Below are 15662 nucleotides of genomic sequence, written 5' to 3'. Positions count from 1 at the left end.
CAGATCAGTTTCAGTTCCTTGACCATATCATGTTCTCATTTATATCTTTGCCAAACCTGCCACTGTTTGGAATAATCTCCCCTCCTTTGTGAACATATAATTCCTGCTCACTCTTCAGGTCTTGTCAAAAATATTACCTCCCTTTACATGTCTTCCCAGATGCCCTTGATTAAAAATGCCTTCTTGCCATACACTCCCCCAGATCACCTAAATGTGCCCTTGTATAACACTCATTAGGATTCATTGAAATTGCAGGCATAGGCTGAGTGTGGTGTGCATGCCTGTAATGCCAGCACTTTGGGAGGCTGAGGGAAGTATATCACTTGAGCCCAGGAGTTCAAGACCAGCCTGGGCAATGTGGTGAAACCCCACTTCCACAAAAAAAAAAAAAAGAAAGAAAATAAATAGCTGGGTATGGTGTTGCATGCCTGTAGTCTCAGCTGCTCAACAGGCTGAAGTGGGGACATTACTTGAGCCTGGAAGGTGCAGGCTGCAGTGAGCTGTAACTGTGCCACTGCATTCCAGCCTGGGCAACACGGTGAGACCCTGTCTCAAAAAAAGAGAGAAATTGATGGCACAACGTCAGCATTTTCTAATGAACTCTCAGCTCAAAGAGAGCAGAGATTTTGTCTGTTTGCTCCCCACTGTATTATCTGTGTATAGTAATGTGTCTGATGCTTACAACCTCAAGAAATATTTATTTACTGAATAAATAATTACATAAATGACAAAAGCCTGGAATCCTTGTTGTAGTGTAGTAGGAAGAGGTCTAGTCCAGGTTCTTCCACTAACTTATTAGCTGTGTGACTGTAAACAAGTTTCCTAACCATGGTAAGCCTACTTTACTAATCTTTAAAATGTTGATAATACCGTTTGTCCTATCTACCATCAAAATTGTCATGCAGCTCAATGAAGCTGAGGACAACTAATGTGTACTGGAAGTCTACCATGTGCAAAGCTTTATGCTAGGTACTGCAATCTGTGTTATCTTGAAAAATGGAAGAAGAATCTCTGAAAGACTGTCACTTACCTAAATATCATTTTTCATAGTAAGTGGCAAAATAGACTTAAGTAGGAATTTCTCTGATTCCAAAGGCTCTTCTCTTCTTCCTTTCCCTTCCCTTCCCTGCCCTGCCCTGCCCTTCCTTCCCCTCCCCTCCTCTCCTCTCTTTCTCCCTCCTTCCTCACCATGCTCCTTCAATATCTATCTGATTAATACTTCAAGTCACAGGACAAGCATCACTCGTTTTGTGAAACCATCTCTGATTCTCCTGACCAAATTTATGTGCTCCTATAACTAGGTTCATATTGTACTTACTATAATAACTTTAGGTTTAATTTTGTTCTTCTACCACAAAGTTTTTCTGAGAGGGGAGCATGTCTTCCCATTATTACATTATTTCCAGTATCTTGCCTGGATATTAACATCTTATAAGTACTAAATGAATATTTGCTAAATGAATGAATGAACTTACTCTATCTGGCATTTTTAGAAAATTTGATAATATAACTAATTTTTGTTCAGTGTTTATCGTTTTATAGTTTATTTATAAACAGCAATAATTGAGGCCCCAACCACAGTAGCTCATATGCTTAAAGTTGTTAAGACAGTATTGTGAATATATGACATTAGCTCTTGCCCAATAATAGAGGCTTGGTTTTAGATTAATATATTTAAGATTAATCTTAAAAAGCAACTAATAGGCTGAGTGTGGTGGCTCATGCCTGTAATCCCAACACTTTGGGAGGCCGAGGCAGGTGGATCATTTGAGGTCAGGAGTTCGAGACCAGCCTGGCCAACATGGCAAAACCTCATCTCTACTAAAAATACAAAAGTCAGCTGGGCATGGTGGCACATGCCTTTTTGTCCCAGCTACTCAGGAGGCTGAGGCACAAGAATTGCTTGAACCTGGGAGCCGGAGGTTGCAGTGAGCAAAGACTGTGCCATTGCAGTCCAGCCTGGGCAACAGAGTGAGACTCCGTGTCAAAAGTAATAATAATAGTAATAATTTTTAAAGTACAAATAATAATTGCTTGAAAGGGAATATGCCAAATATGAGATATAGGGAAATGATTCAGGTTCACTTCAAATTTAATATTTTAGTTTTAATTTGACATAAGGCAACCTCAGGAAACAAATATGTTGTTAGTAGCAAACTACTTATCTTAGAGAACTTTACATAGTATTTATTGTAATGTTCCCCTGTTCTAGAAAATCATAACTAATAATAGAAATAAAACCCAGCTGCAAATCAGTGGCCAAGAACAGATCAATGGACTAGAAAATATGCTAAGGAGACTAAAACAGACCTGAACATTTCCTTCAAATTTAAATGAAAATAAGTACTTTTTAGTTAGTACCCAGATCTGAAAGATATATTAAAAATACTTTGAAATTCTGTAATATGTGATCTAAATTGTTCATCTAAAACAACAGCTTGTCAAAATGCTAATCACCAGGAACTGAGAGGTTTGTTTAGTTAATAGTGCTTCCTTTCATGTGTGCTTATGTGCTTTTCAGAAGGAAATCTGAAATCTATTATTAGCTTTCCATAGTCAACTCCTGATTATCCGAGTTAATAAAAGAGAACCCAGACATCTGTGCTAATAGAGAGAACACAGACATACAATAGACCTGATTCAGATCCAAAAAAGCGGATAACACAAAAATTACATCTTTGACTCTGGAATAAATGTTGATTCTTTGTAGCATATTTGCCTTCCTAATAACACTCCATTAGTTTTTCTACCACAGCACAGGGGAACTATGCTATGGAAAACTCACCTACACATGTAAGTGAGAGTTCACGCTAGATTGTGTGAACGCATTGTTAGACGTTAGAATTCTGTCAGTGGTATTCATTCTGCACACTGGATTCTGATCAACACCAATATGTCATTCTCTTCAATGCTCCATGCCCTAATACAAGATTCCCAACCTCATAAATGGCTCATGTAGAAAGTAACAAAATCAGTGATGAAGAAAAAGTCAGTTATGGGAAAGAAAAAAAAAAGCCATGCTATGCTTTGTTTTGGCCTTGTGAAAGAACAGGGATCACTCAAGTTTTTACTGTTATTTTCAAAGTCAAGTCATAGATACTGGTTCACTAAAATTAAAAAGGGGAAGAAAATTATAAATTATTGTACATTATTAGATACATGGCTTTCTAGAGTGAAATTAATGATTTTGGAAATGCTGTGCCAATTACTTTATAAATGTCTAAGAAAAATGAACATCTTTCTCATGTAAATAACTGCAATCTTTTCATGTGTAAAATCAGATCAGTTATGTAACAAAAATTTACATTAAAAATGACGTATCTCCCTGAGGCAACTTATGAAATAACGAATGAAAGGTCAGCTCCATGGTTCCGCAGTAAGCAATGTAGTTCAGAAAAAACTACAGAGCTTACCTTACTGTATACATAGAAATAGGCACCTAGATGGCAGAATCCCAGCAAAGCAAATATTCATTCAGTGATTCAATTACTTGCCATTTATTCAGCACCTATTATAAGTCAGTCATCATGCTGGACACTGGGGATACATTTTATGTGAGATACGGTCCCTGCATTTACAGAGCTCACAGACATGTAAATACTTTTGTGTGTAAGATATGCAATAGTCAAAGTATGTGAAGAACGCTAGGGGGAGTATGGATGCAAGAATTGGTGGAGTTGAAGAAGGCTTCACAAAGGAGGTTACTGGCATAGACTTAATGTTTATATCCTCCCAAAATTCATATGCTGAAATACTAACTCCCAAGATGATGGGATTAGGAGTGGGGCACTTGGGAGGTGATTAGGTCATAAGGACAGAGCCCTCATGAAGGCAATTAGTGCCCTTATTAAAGAAGCCTGGCTGGGCGTGGTGGCTCACGCCTGTAATCCCAGCACTTTGGGAGGCCGAGGTGGGTGGATCACAAGGTCAGGAGATGGAGAACATCCTGGCCAACATGGTGAAACCCCGTCTTTACTAAAATACAAAAAATAAGCCGGGCACGGCCTGTAGTCCCAGCTACTCGGGAGGCTGAGGCAGGGGAATTGCTTGAACCCAGGAGGCGTAGATTGCAGTGAGCCGAGATCACGACCACTCTGGCCTGGGTGACAGAGGGACTCTATCTCAATAAGGAAAGAAGGAAGGAAGGAAGGAAGGAAGGAAGGAAGGAAGGAAGGAAGGAAGGGAGGGAGGGAGGGAGGGAGGAAAAGGGAAGGGAAGGGAAGGGAAGGGAAGGGAAGGGAAGGGAAGGGAAGGGAAGGGAGGAAGAAAGAAAGAAAGAAAGGAAGAAGAAGCAGTAGCAGCAGCAGCAGCAGCAGCAGCCCAAAGGAGCTCCTTTGCTTGCCCTGTTCACTGTGTGAGAACACAGAGAAAATTCTCCATCTACGAACCAGAAAGTGGGCTCTCACCAGAACCAAATCTGCTGGTGCCTCAGTGTGCCCTTCCCAGCTTCTGGAACTATGGGAAGTAAATTTCTGTTGTTTGTAAGCTACCCAGTTTGTGGTGTTTTGTTATAACAGCCCGAATGAACTAAAACAGTTGTCTTTATTTCATATAAGAATTGTAATTTACCAAGTAGATTAGCTGCCAAGGCATTCCAAGATTTTGAAAAAGTACTTAAAACAAGGATCCATGAACTCTAAGAACAACATACTTAGAAGTCCACGATATATTTGGATAGAGTTGAATAGGAAGTTATATCCAAATTATCAAGGATTGTGTTGAGCATGCTAAGACATTTGGATATTCTCATATAAAGGTTATTAAGCAGGGACAAAGCATAAGATGTTCTTAAACAGCAGAATGGTATGATCAGATATCCTTTTTAGCTTTTTAGCTTTAAGAGACTGCCACATCCTGGAGGTGGGAAGCCTAAATGAGAGACATCAATAGTTTATTTAGGTCTGGATGATCCCTAATATAGTCTCCCGCCCTCTGTCTTATGTCTTAATATTTCATTATCAGAGCTTTAGCTTTATAATTTAGTACCTATTAAGGTAAAAACTGGTATTTTGGGAATGGTATGATAGAAAATTGCATAAGTGGTTAAGTTGGGCTTGGGAATGTGGAGCAAAGGTGATGGTTTTAAAATCCTTCCCTCTCTATTGTGTAATCTCAAAAAGATCAAGGGACTGGTACTGATGGGAGAGATATCTTGAGGCCAGAGCAGAGGGAAAGAGGGACAGACACTCTCTTTCCAAAATCAAAGGAGTATGGGATATGTTTGTTTTCTGTCTCTTCATAATATGTCACAACAAACTTAGTGGCTTACAACAGCATGCATTTATTATCTCACAGTTTACAAGAGTCAGGAGTCTGGGTGGCTTAACTGGGCCCTCTGCTCAGGGTCTCATTCAGATATTGGCTAGGGCTCCAGCTCTCATCTAAGGGCCAATGTCCTTTTCTGAGCTCACAGACTGTTGGCCCAATTTGCTTCCTTGCAGCTGTGAAGCTCATGTGGTTTATTCTCCAAAGCTAGCAACGAAGAGAGAGAAATTCAGCTGCATCAAGCTGCTAACCTCTATGCCCGAAATTTAAGGAATCACCTTACTATTAGTTCATCTCTCTTTTGATTAACTTAAAACTAGTAATTGGAGAACTTAATTACATCTGCACAATCCATTCACCTTTGCCCAAAAGCATCTGGGAGTTATATCCAATCACCTTGGCCATCGGCTAGTAGCAAGTTATGGGCCCCACACACACTCAAAAGAAGGAGCTTACACAAAGGCATGGAGACAGGGAGCAGGATCACAGCCTTCTTAGAATCCTGCCAATGATAGATTTGAAGAGTTGAGATCACTAGAGTCCAGAGCTGGAGAGGCAAAGAACAATTCGTCTACCCAGTAGGTAGAAGTAACTGGGGAGAATGTCTGGAACAAGTTCTGTCACAGGCTGGCTCACTGTGGCATGACACCTACAAGTGAAGCCTGTGTTTGAAGGGCCTGGGCCCAGGTAAACACACGAGGCACCCATCCAACATAGACAAGTGCAGAGAGCAAGAGGGGAAAATGTTCTCCCCAAAGAAGACTGTACAGATAGAAGATCTGAATAGAGAAAAAGGACTCGCAGTTTGAAAACTGCGGGGAAGGAGGGGATTTTCTCCATAGCACCCACCTGGGAATACCAAAATACTCTTTTCCTCCTTTTGTTTCAGTTTTTCAATTACCGTAAGCTTTTCTCTCACAGCTTTATTTTTAACTTTAATGATCACACATATATCACACAAATATAACTGATATGCAGGGATATTTTTCGAAAGATATAAACAGCCTGGTCGATCGAGAAAGTCAGCAGAGAAAAACTATCAAGTAAACTAAAATAGACAAGATAATTAGAGAGAGGATATATACAGCAATAAATTTGAATCTTAAAGAAATTTTCAGCTAACAAATCTGTTATATTTTCATGTGCAATTACAGAAGTTAAAGCAAAATTGAGTTAATAAAAAATTAATTATTTTTGAACAAAAACAGATTTTCAACACAAAATCTCTCTGAAACTGCTGCTCCCTTGCCTCTGCTGTAATTTTGGAAGGATTCGTGCTTGTAGGATTCTGCCTGTCCCCAGCAGTGACACACCTTCCCACCCCAGGATACATAAAACTGGGGCACAGAGCAGACGGAATTTTCAGCTCTGCTCATCGGCAGGTTGACCTGCTTGTTCCAAGCAATTTTGTGGATTTAAGACTCTGGTGTCTGGCTGGACTCATAGCACCCGGGTGCTCTGCAATTTGTATGGAATTCTAAAATTCCAGGCTCTGCTTGTTGCCTAGATCTTTAGTAATAACAGCAATAAAAAAGTAATAATGCCCACATGTATTAAGCATTTATGAAGCTACATTAATTAAGCATATATTGTGTTTATGTCGTTTGCAGTTAGTGGCACTGGCTTAATGAAATAGGGATAGTATTTTTTAAAGAACTTGATATATTTCCATCCTCAAATTGTGTTTCACTGGAAACCGCTCCTCCTCCAGGGCTGGACAGGATACCTAATGCCCTCACAGAAGAAAAGGTGGGTTAGCAAGTTAATAGACTTAAAAGTCAGAGTCCTGCTTTAGACCAATCAGAATGATGTATGAAGATCCATTGTACAGACAAAAGGGAAGCCCATTCCGAAGAGAAAGGACATACCAGCTTCTGGAGAATTTCAAAAAGGAAAAGGCTGGATGAGATGGGGAGGATAGGGAAATAGTTCTACATTTGTGTCTGGAACTTTCCTTTCTGGGCACTGGCCTTGAAAGAATGTAGCATAATAAATAGGTATTAGGTGAATATAAGAAAAGAGAGCTCTGGGTTCTAAATCCCATCTAGATTCTGGGCAAGGCCACATCCTATTAAACTTGGTAGTTCCCTGTGGTAAGGACTAGCAAGATCTTGGGGATAAATCTTTCTGAGTCCCACTTATATTCCTAAATTATGAATGAGATCCAGAGGTACCTGGAGCCTCCAGAAAGGGCCCTCAGCAGGAAGCTGGACTGAAAGCCAACTGGGCTGCCCTGGGGCCAGCTTGGCAAGGGAAGAGGTGACTGCTGCAGAGGCTAGGACAGACAGATGGCAGACCTGGCAGAGACTCAGAGGGACCACTTTACCAGTGCGAGGCGAGCTGAGGTGACCAGCCAGAAAGAGCTCCAGGATCTGGCCAGAATGGTCTTGACCTAAAGATATCACCTGCAGGCCACAGGTATACTGGAAGGGATGCCCACTCCCTATTATCCCTTTTCCTCTGCTTCTCTCAGGCCCCACGTACCAGTCATTCATTCATTTGGAGTTTGAACAAAAAGCTAACTCAAACCTTCTCTATCCTCCTCAAATATCTCATCTTTGCCCTCTTTTGTTACTCTCCAAAGACAGCCTTGCTCTTAGTTCACAGAGAAAATAAGAGCCACCAGATAGTAAAATGCAAATCAGATAATGTCTCTTTGCTTAAAACACCTGTCAATGACTTCTCATTGCTCTTAGGATAAACACCAAAATCCTGAAGGTAGCTACAAGGGTTTGATTGGGCTTTTACTCCCCTTGCAGCTTCAACTCCTGTCATTTCTCTCCTTTCTCTCTGACCTGCAGTTTCATGTTAATTTCTACCACAGGGATTTTTTAAAAATATGCTATTCCTTCTTTAAAGAATAATCTCCCCTCCCCACCTTGGCCTACTTAATTCCTCTTTGTCTTTTGGACAAAGTGCTTGTCTCTCACAGCACTTTCTCATAATGGCACATCCTGAGTACACATATTTATTTAATATTGCGTAGGTAAGCCAATAGTATTATATCAACTAATTTCATTTGGAGTAACAAGTCCCATGCACTAGCTAAGTAACATCACCCCATTATCTAACTACATATTTTCATAATTTTAAGTGCTGAAAAGCAGTCAACTTTTTTCATCAAGCATCTCGTAACCTGTACCTTGCCTTCTACCTGATGTACAATTTGTCACAAAAGCACTGGGTGAAAGTCATGTGACACCGCAAGGAAAACAGGAAAAAGTACAGGAGACACATTTCATGATTTATCGAGAAGTGACAAGAATATAATTTACCATTACATCTATATATAGCATTTGATATAAAAATACTTGCCTCTAGGGTACCTAAAATCCTGGTCTATTGAAAGTACTGAATTTACCAATCAATAACTCAGCTAGTATATTTAATGTATATATTTTTAGGAAAATAGGACCCAAAGATATAATCACACATCATTCTCTCTAACCCTTTACTTTCTCCATATCAGCTCGCCCCGAATCTTAGCTTGGAGTTGAGAGGTCATCTCAGCAGCCTGTTCCTGGCCTTCCTATCGGCTGGAGGCCAAAGCCTCCCTCAGCTGCCTGTGTCCAGTGGCTGCTGTAATAATGATGTCTCAGCTTCAGGGGGTCTATTTCCAGGCCGTGTGAGCTAATTAAAACGCAGGCCTTCATTTGCCTTTCTGGCAATCCCTGATCAGTGTGACAGGCCTATACCACCCTCTCCATTCTAATTTTAGTTCTCCTCTAGTGTTTTCTCTCCTTTGCAGAAAAGCATCCTATGCTGCTAAGCACTTACAGGCTTTTGTTTTTGTTATTTCTCCCACTTGGAAAGAAGCACTTTTCCACTTTACTCCTTTTAGATTTTCTCCTCCCATCAGTTTTCTCCCACAGGAGGTGATGGTTTGAAACTACTAACAAAACTGGAGATAATTAGTTACCCAGAGTAGTTGACTTGCTTAGCAGGTACCCTTGAGAAAGCGCTAATGCACAAAATTCTTCATATGGAAACAACTTTGTGGACACAGTTTTCTATAAAGATAGAGAACACCTGTTATTACTGGTGATGCTCAGCTTCTTTTCCTCAGCAGTTCACAATACAACTATCCAGAGTTCAGAACTCATAATTCACTCACGGTAGGCTAAGGTCCTATTTTTCAGTCTTTTAAAATGGATACTCTTTACTTCTGATAAACATAAAATTACTACATGGCTTCCTCCCACCCTACCCTCCCTCACTGAAAAAAAAAATCATTATCTCAACTATCTACATACATACTTGAATATCCAACAAAATTTCAAATTAAAATGTTCAAAACTGAGATTTCCCCATCTCCATTAATATCAACTCCATCTTTCCAAAGGTTAAAACACCAGATATCTTTGAATTACATCTTTGGTCCCTTTTATTTTCTTATATCCTACATCCAATTCATCTAAATATATATGTAGATAGATTGATAGCTCAATAGACAGATGATAGATAGATGATAGATAGATAGATAGATAGATAGATAGATAGCTCTACCTTTAACATAGATCAGAATTCTACCACTCCTCACCATCTCTATTTTAAAAAGAACTGTTACCCGCGGAAAGAAGAACACACTGGCAACCATTAAGGGTACCCAAGAGATTGAAATATCTTAGCAGACGGGCTCTCAGGTCATTCAAAATTTTCACATCAGAATGAGACACATAGTGGCCATGTCCAGAGAGAGTCCCTTAGGGAAGTTGACTTGAATGAAACACCTCTCTCAGGGAGACTTGGGCAGCCAGGGGATGACATGAGGAGTCTTGGCACCTCAAGGAAGAGTGGGACAAAGTATAGAAGACGTGAACTCAGATAAAGGTGATCTATATCATAATATGTTAAACAAAATGAAAGATTAAATATTATGAGCAGAGTAAATGTTATGTCTTTAGATGTATCAAACATTTCTTCCAGGAAATTGTTGTACTGACTTAATTGTAGTATTTAAGACTGTGTTGATAGAGGAGAGGCTAACTCAGCTGTTCACTCCCATGGTCTTAAGATGATTGCCAATAATTATAGTCATTCCTGGTTCCATATGCATCCCATTCTTTGAATTCAACTATTTTTCCAGCCCTCTTCTTTAATACATTGACTCCAGCAATACTTTGACCCCACTGGAATCTCCAATCCTAAGATCTCACTGATTTTTCAGTGTTAATTATCTCCTTGTTCTCTTTCACTTCCCTCTTCATCTTGAAGTCTATGGTTAAATATTACACTCCCTTGCATTTATACTTCCTTTGCTCTTCAATCATTTCAAAATACCCATTTAGCAAAACCACAACCTATGCAAAATTCAACTCTCCAAATACTCTGCACCTGCATCCTCCAGCTGACATAGGCTAGAGAAAAACACAGAACCACATTGGATAATCTAATTCTAAATGCATGAACACAAAGCTTAAATAGGCCTTTAATGCTGCCAGGTGATCACATCATATACCTCCTTTGTCCACTCACTGTTTTTCCTAAACAACTACTTCACACTGTCTTCTCTGTCCTCAAACTCTACACTTCCTTCGTTGTCTCTGTTTTCAACTGAAGCTGCTGCTCTCTACTTTGCAGAAAAAATGAAAACTATCAGAAGAGATCTTTCCCAGATTCCCACCACATGGATCTCCTGCCAGTATTTGCACCCACAACCAAACATCCTGTTATTCATGCTCCTCTCCAAAACCAATCTCTCCACTTGGTTAATAATAGAAATCATCATCCCCTCTTTCTCCTCCATCATAACTTAAAAATTCCCCTGTGAAGAAATTCCTTCAAGAGTGGTCTATCATTACTGTAAGTCCTCTCCTCCCATTCTCCCTTAAAACCACCACATGAGGCTCTGTCATTTCCAACTAAATTCCTCTTGTCAAGGTCAGCAGTGACCCCCCCAATATTGTTAAATCCATGAACCTATTCTAACTTAGTCCTCATCCTACTCAACTTATCAGCTATATTTGACAGAGTTGATCACTCTTTCCTTCTTAATAACTTCCTTCACCTGATTTCAGAACAAGACACTCACCAAAAGTTTTCCTTCTATCTCACAGGTTGCTCCTTCTCAGCCTTCCTTGCTGGTGCTGCCTTTCATTCCATCCTTCCTCAAGCTCAGTTATTGGTCTTCTTCCTCTACATATGCTGCATATCATCTGTATAATGACGACGTTCACATTTATATCTGCAGACTGGACCTTCTGCTGCCTACTCGACACATCTATTCAGATATTCAGTAGGCATCTCAAACTTAAAATTAACTCCTGGTATTTCTCGCTGTTTACCAAACCTCCTCTTCCCAAAACCTCTTGTATGTCAAATGATAGGAAATTCATTCTTATAGTTGTTAAGGAGAAAAGTTTTGGAGTCATCCTTAATTCTTCTCATTTTCTCATATACCATGTCCACTCCACCATGAAATTCCACTGGATCTGCCTTAAAAATATGTCCAACATCTCTCCATTTCTAACTCTGCTGATTCACCTTTGATCTTAGCTGCTTTCCCTCTCTTACTGCAATGCTGCAATTGCCTTCTAACTGGCTTTCCTGTATCCACCCTGGTTCCCTCTCCCCATCCATTATGAACATTATAGCCATATTAATCCTCATAAAATAGAAGTTAGATCATGTGACTTTTCTTCTGAAAGACCTGAACAGGCTCTAAGTAAAATCACTCTGGGTTAAAGCCAAAGTCCTGAAATGGCTTATTAGGCCTTACATAATCTATCCCTCACCCTCTCTTCTTACCTACAAATAGTCTACATTTCAAGGAATAGCATCCACCTTCCACTCATCAGCTTAAGCTAGAAACTTAGAGCCCTCCTTGAAATATTTCCCCTCATCTTTGCACATCCAATTACCATGTCTTGTTAATTACTCTTTTCTTGTATCTCTTAAACCAATTTACATTTTCCCTTTGCTATGAAACTATTTCTCCCCTTCTCCAATGTCATTTCATCTCAAATCTACTACATATTAATACTAGAGTGATCTTTCTAGTTAAATGTAAACCTATTTATATCATTCCCCAGACAGTATAACACCAAAGCTTTTTAATTCTAACAACCTTTTTTGATGATTCACAAGTTGAAGCTTTAATCACAATTCAAGCTACTTTTTAAATGGCCCTCTGTTATAATAAATTCATTGGTTCACTTAAAAGTGTTTTGCAGCATATGATTTAGTTTTGAAGATGTATTAGTCTTTGTTCTATTAAATGCCATTTTGGTCAAGATTAATTTTTTGTGCATGCAGTCATTTATAAAATGAAATGTAGATTAATCAGTAAATTTAAATTATACTTCTAAGTCAAGAAAAGGTCAGCTATCTTGGCATAAGCTTGGTCAGCTACCTTGGCATACCTTCTACAGACTTACAATAGGCTCCTCTATCTTAAAGCTACTACAGATTTCAAATAATAATATTTAAAAACAAAAGTAATATTAAGCAATAACTGTGATAATATTAAATAATAATATTAGTTGCCAAGGTTTACAAAATGTATTCACATAAACTCATTTATTGCTACAAATACCTAAAGAGTAGCTACTATTTCCATTTTCAGAGGAGCAAATTAAATATCAGAAAAGTTAAAGGTTTTGATGGAAAATATCTAGCAAATCAGTGATGGAACTGACTCTTGAACTCATTCTCTTTAAACATATACCCAGTGGCAATGTCTTTTTTTTTTTTGAGAGCGGAGTCTCGCTGTGTCGCCCAGGCTGGAGTGCAGTGGTGCGATCTCGGCTCACTGCAAGCTCCGCCTCCCGGGTTCCCGCCATTCTCCCGCCTCAGCCTCCGAGTAGCTGGGACTACAGGCACCCGCCACCGCGCCCGGCTAGTTTTTTGTACTTTTAGTAGAGACGGGGTTTCACCGTGTTAGCCAGGAGGGTCTCGATCTCCTGACCTCGTGATCCACCCGCCTCGGCCTCCCAAAGTGCTGGGATTACAGGCTTGAGCCACCGCGCCCGGCCAGCAATGTCTTTAAAGTATAACAAATTAAATAAGTGTAAGCTAATAAAATGCTACTTTTGCGAGTAGACAAATGCCTTGCTTACAAGTTTTCCTTTTTAATGTAAAGCAAAATAAACTGTGCTTTCACATTATTACTAAATATCAGTCTATCCTAAAATTGTTTATGTAATGTGGAGGTGATATATTACCTTAGAAAACCACTGTAACATGCTATTGGAAACCATTTCAACTGTTAAAAGGTTAGATTTCAGTTCTGTTTAAAGGTCAGAAACCTGAAAATATCCTGATGATTACAATTTCTCCTCACATTTCGGATGATGCCACTGAACTCCTGGCAGCAGCAAAATGTGTTTGTTCTGATCCTCTGCTTCTAGTGGTCAGTGTCAGAGTGGAGAAAAGGCGCCAGGGTTTTGGTACCAGACCTAAATTTCTGTTGCTTTTAATTAAAATAATAAAGGGGTAAAGGTAATATTTCTATCCACCTGAGACAGAAAAAATTGTTGAAAACAGATTTTTACCTGTTGAAAAATATTCAGAAAACCGATCATCCCCAAAACAACGTACCAACTAAAACAAAACCAAGAAAGCCATTCTGAAAGGCAAGTATCAAAGCATCTGTTATTGCCCATTTTAGGACTGTAAATCTGGAAGTAGTCATTCAAATAAATATTGTTTGAATAATAATTATATGCCCAGAACCCTTCCCAGGTCCACATATCACTATTTTTTGTTTTTACAAATCACATCTCATCTCTCCTGTCCTATAAAACTGTATCTAGTACACAGCAGACAATATATTTTAATGCTCACTGAATGAATGCTAGGCTTGATGTAGAATACAAAGGATTATGTTAATATCATAGTTATTGCTACTACCACTAATAGTTACTAACATTTATTGAGCACTAACTATGTGCCAGGCACTGTGTTAATCACTTTACATGCATCACCACACTACAGGATAAGTTAATGTAATTAATTCATTGTTAATCTAATTCTATAGTAAGAAAACTATAGCATAAAGAGATCAAGTCTCATAGCTAGGTAAAAGGCTCAGTTTCACAGTTAGTAATCAAACTTTGGCAGTCTGACCTCAGTGAGTACAATGGGCCAGAGACCAACCTATTGCAGCTTACATTCTAGAGAGAAGATAATAAATAACTAAAGAAGTAATCAATATAACTTTATATAGGAAATAAGGCTATGGATAAAAGAAAATGGGATGATTTGATAGAAGTGACTAGAGTGATATAGAAAAGTAGTTAAAAACATGAACTCTAGCACCAGGTTTGAGTTCATACCAGAGCTTTTTCCAGCTCTGTCATTATGGGCTGTTATTTAGTTATTTACATTCTTTGTGTATTTCCTTATCTACAGATAATACCAAATTTATATGACAGTCATGAGGTGTAAATGAATTGATATACATAAAATGCCTAAAACAGTTCCTGACACATAGTGTCATTTAAGTATTTATTATGATTATTTTCACATTTTTATTATTATAATTCTCATCATATTGAGGATATCTACTTGAGATAGGGTGGTATGGGAAGGCCTCTATGAAGAAGTGCATTTGAACCAAAACCTAAATGACACTTAGACACATGAAAATTTTAAGGCAGAGATTTTAGGCAGAAGGAACTAAAGTGCAAAAGCCCCAGGGCCAGAATGTTCAGCAAAGAAGGCCAGTATGGTCCAGGATGAGTTCAGTCAAGTTACAGAGCTGGTCAAGAACCAGGCTAAATTAGGCATCGCTGGATATGGTAAGGAGTTGGATTTTATTCTAAGTGTGATGAGAAGACATGGGAACATTTTAAGTGTGGTAATGACATGATTTGATTTATATTTTATAAATATCACCCTGGCTTCCATGAAAGTCTGGATTATAACTTCCATAGAATATCAATCTTATCATTACCATTAGTCATTGTTTTTAAAATCTTAGCTTCATTCCTAGGGGAAAGTAATTCTCTGACTATATTTCTGGAATGTTGTGTTACTGCTTTTAAACACAGAATCAGATTAAAGGACTTAAGTAGGTATATGAGCATACATATATACTCATACACTCACTGTGAACAAAGATTATATGGAATACTCACACAGACCACACTTCATTATTCTAAAATTTAAATTAATTCTATCTACTGGGTTTTGAATCATGTCTCTTGGAAGGAAAGTAACTGTTTACTTACATGAAAATTGGTAATATGAATTGGGTCATTCTTGTTATATCCAACTGAAACAGTTGAGAGGTTAAGGGGAGAAGGCATCTAGGGCACATAACACTGTTCCAAGAATGGAATTCCCTGTAAGCTTGGCTGCTGAAGCTGCCTGCTGTAACCTGAAACCACTTTTATCTAATAGCTACTGAAACAACCTGCTGCAACTCTGAGAATCATTTTACCCATAGTCATCAC

At 38.8% G+C, this 15662-nt stretch overlaps 1 protein-coding gene across 10 annotated transcripts in view; it reads right to left on the bottom strand.

Moving 5' to 3' along the window:
* Positions 1–15662, bottom strand: part of ANKS1B (ankyrin repeat and sterile alpha motif domain containing 1B) — a 1305582-nt gene that overhangs the window by 677544 nt on the left and 612376 nt on the right. The window lies entirely within an intron of this gene.

This window comes from Trachypithecus francoisi, unplaced genomic scaffold (assembly GCF_009764315.1).
Source record: "Trachypithecus francoisi isolate TF-2019V2 unplaced genomic scaffold, Tfra_2.0 Lachesis_group11, whole genome shotgun sequence".
NCBI classification, from domain to species: Eukaryota; Metazoa; Chordata; class Mammalia; order Primates; family Cercopithecidae; genus Trachypithecus; species Trachypithecus francoisi.
The sequence above is the reverse complement of the archived record's forward strand: the minus strand, read 5'-3'. Positions and strand labels throughout refer to the sequence as shown.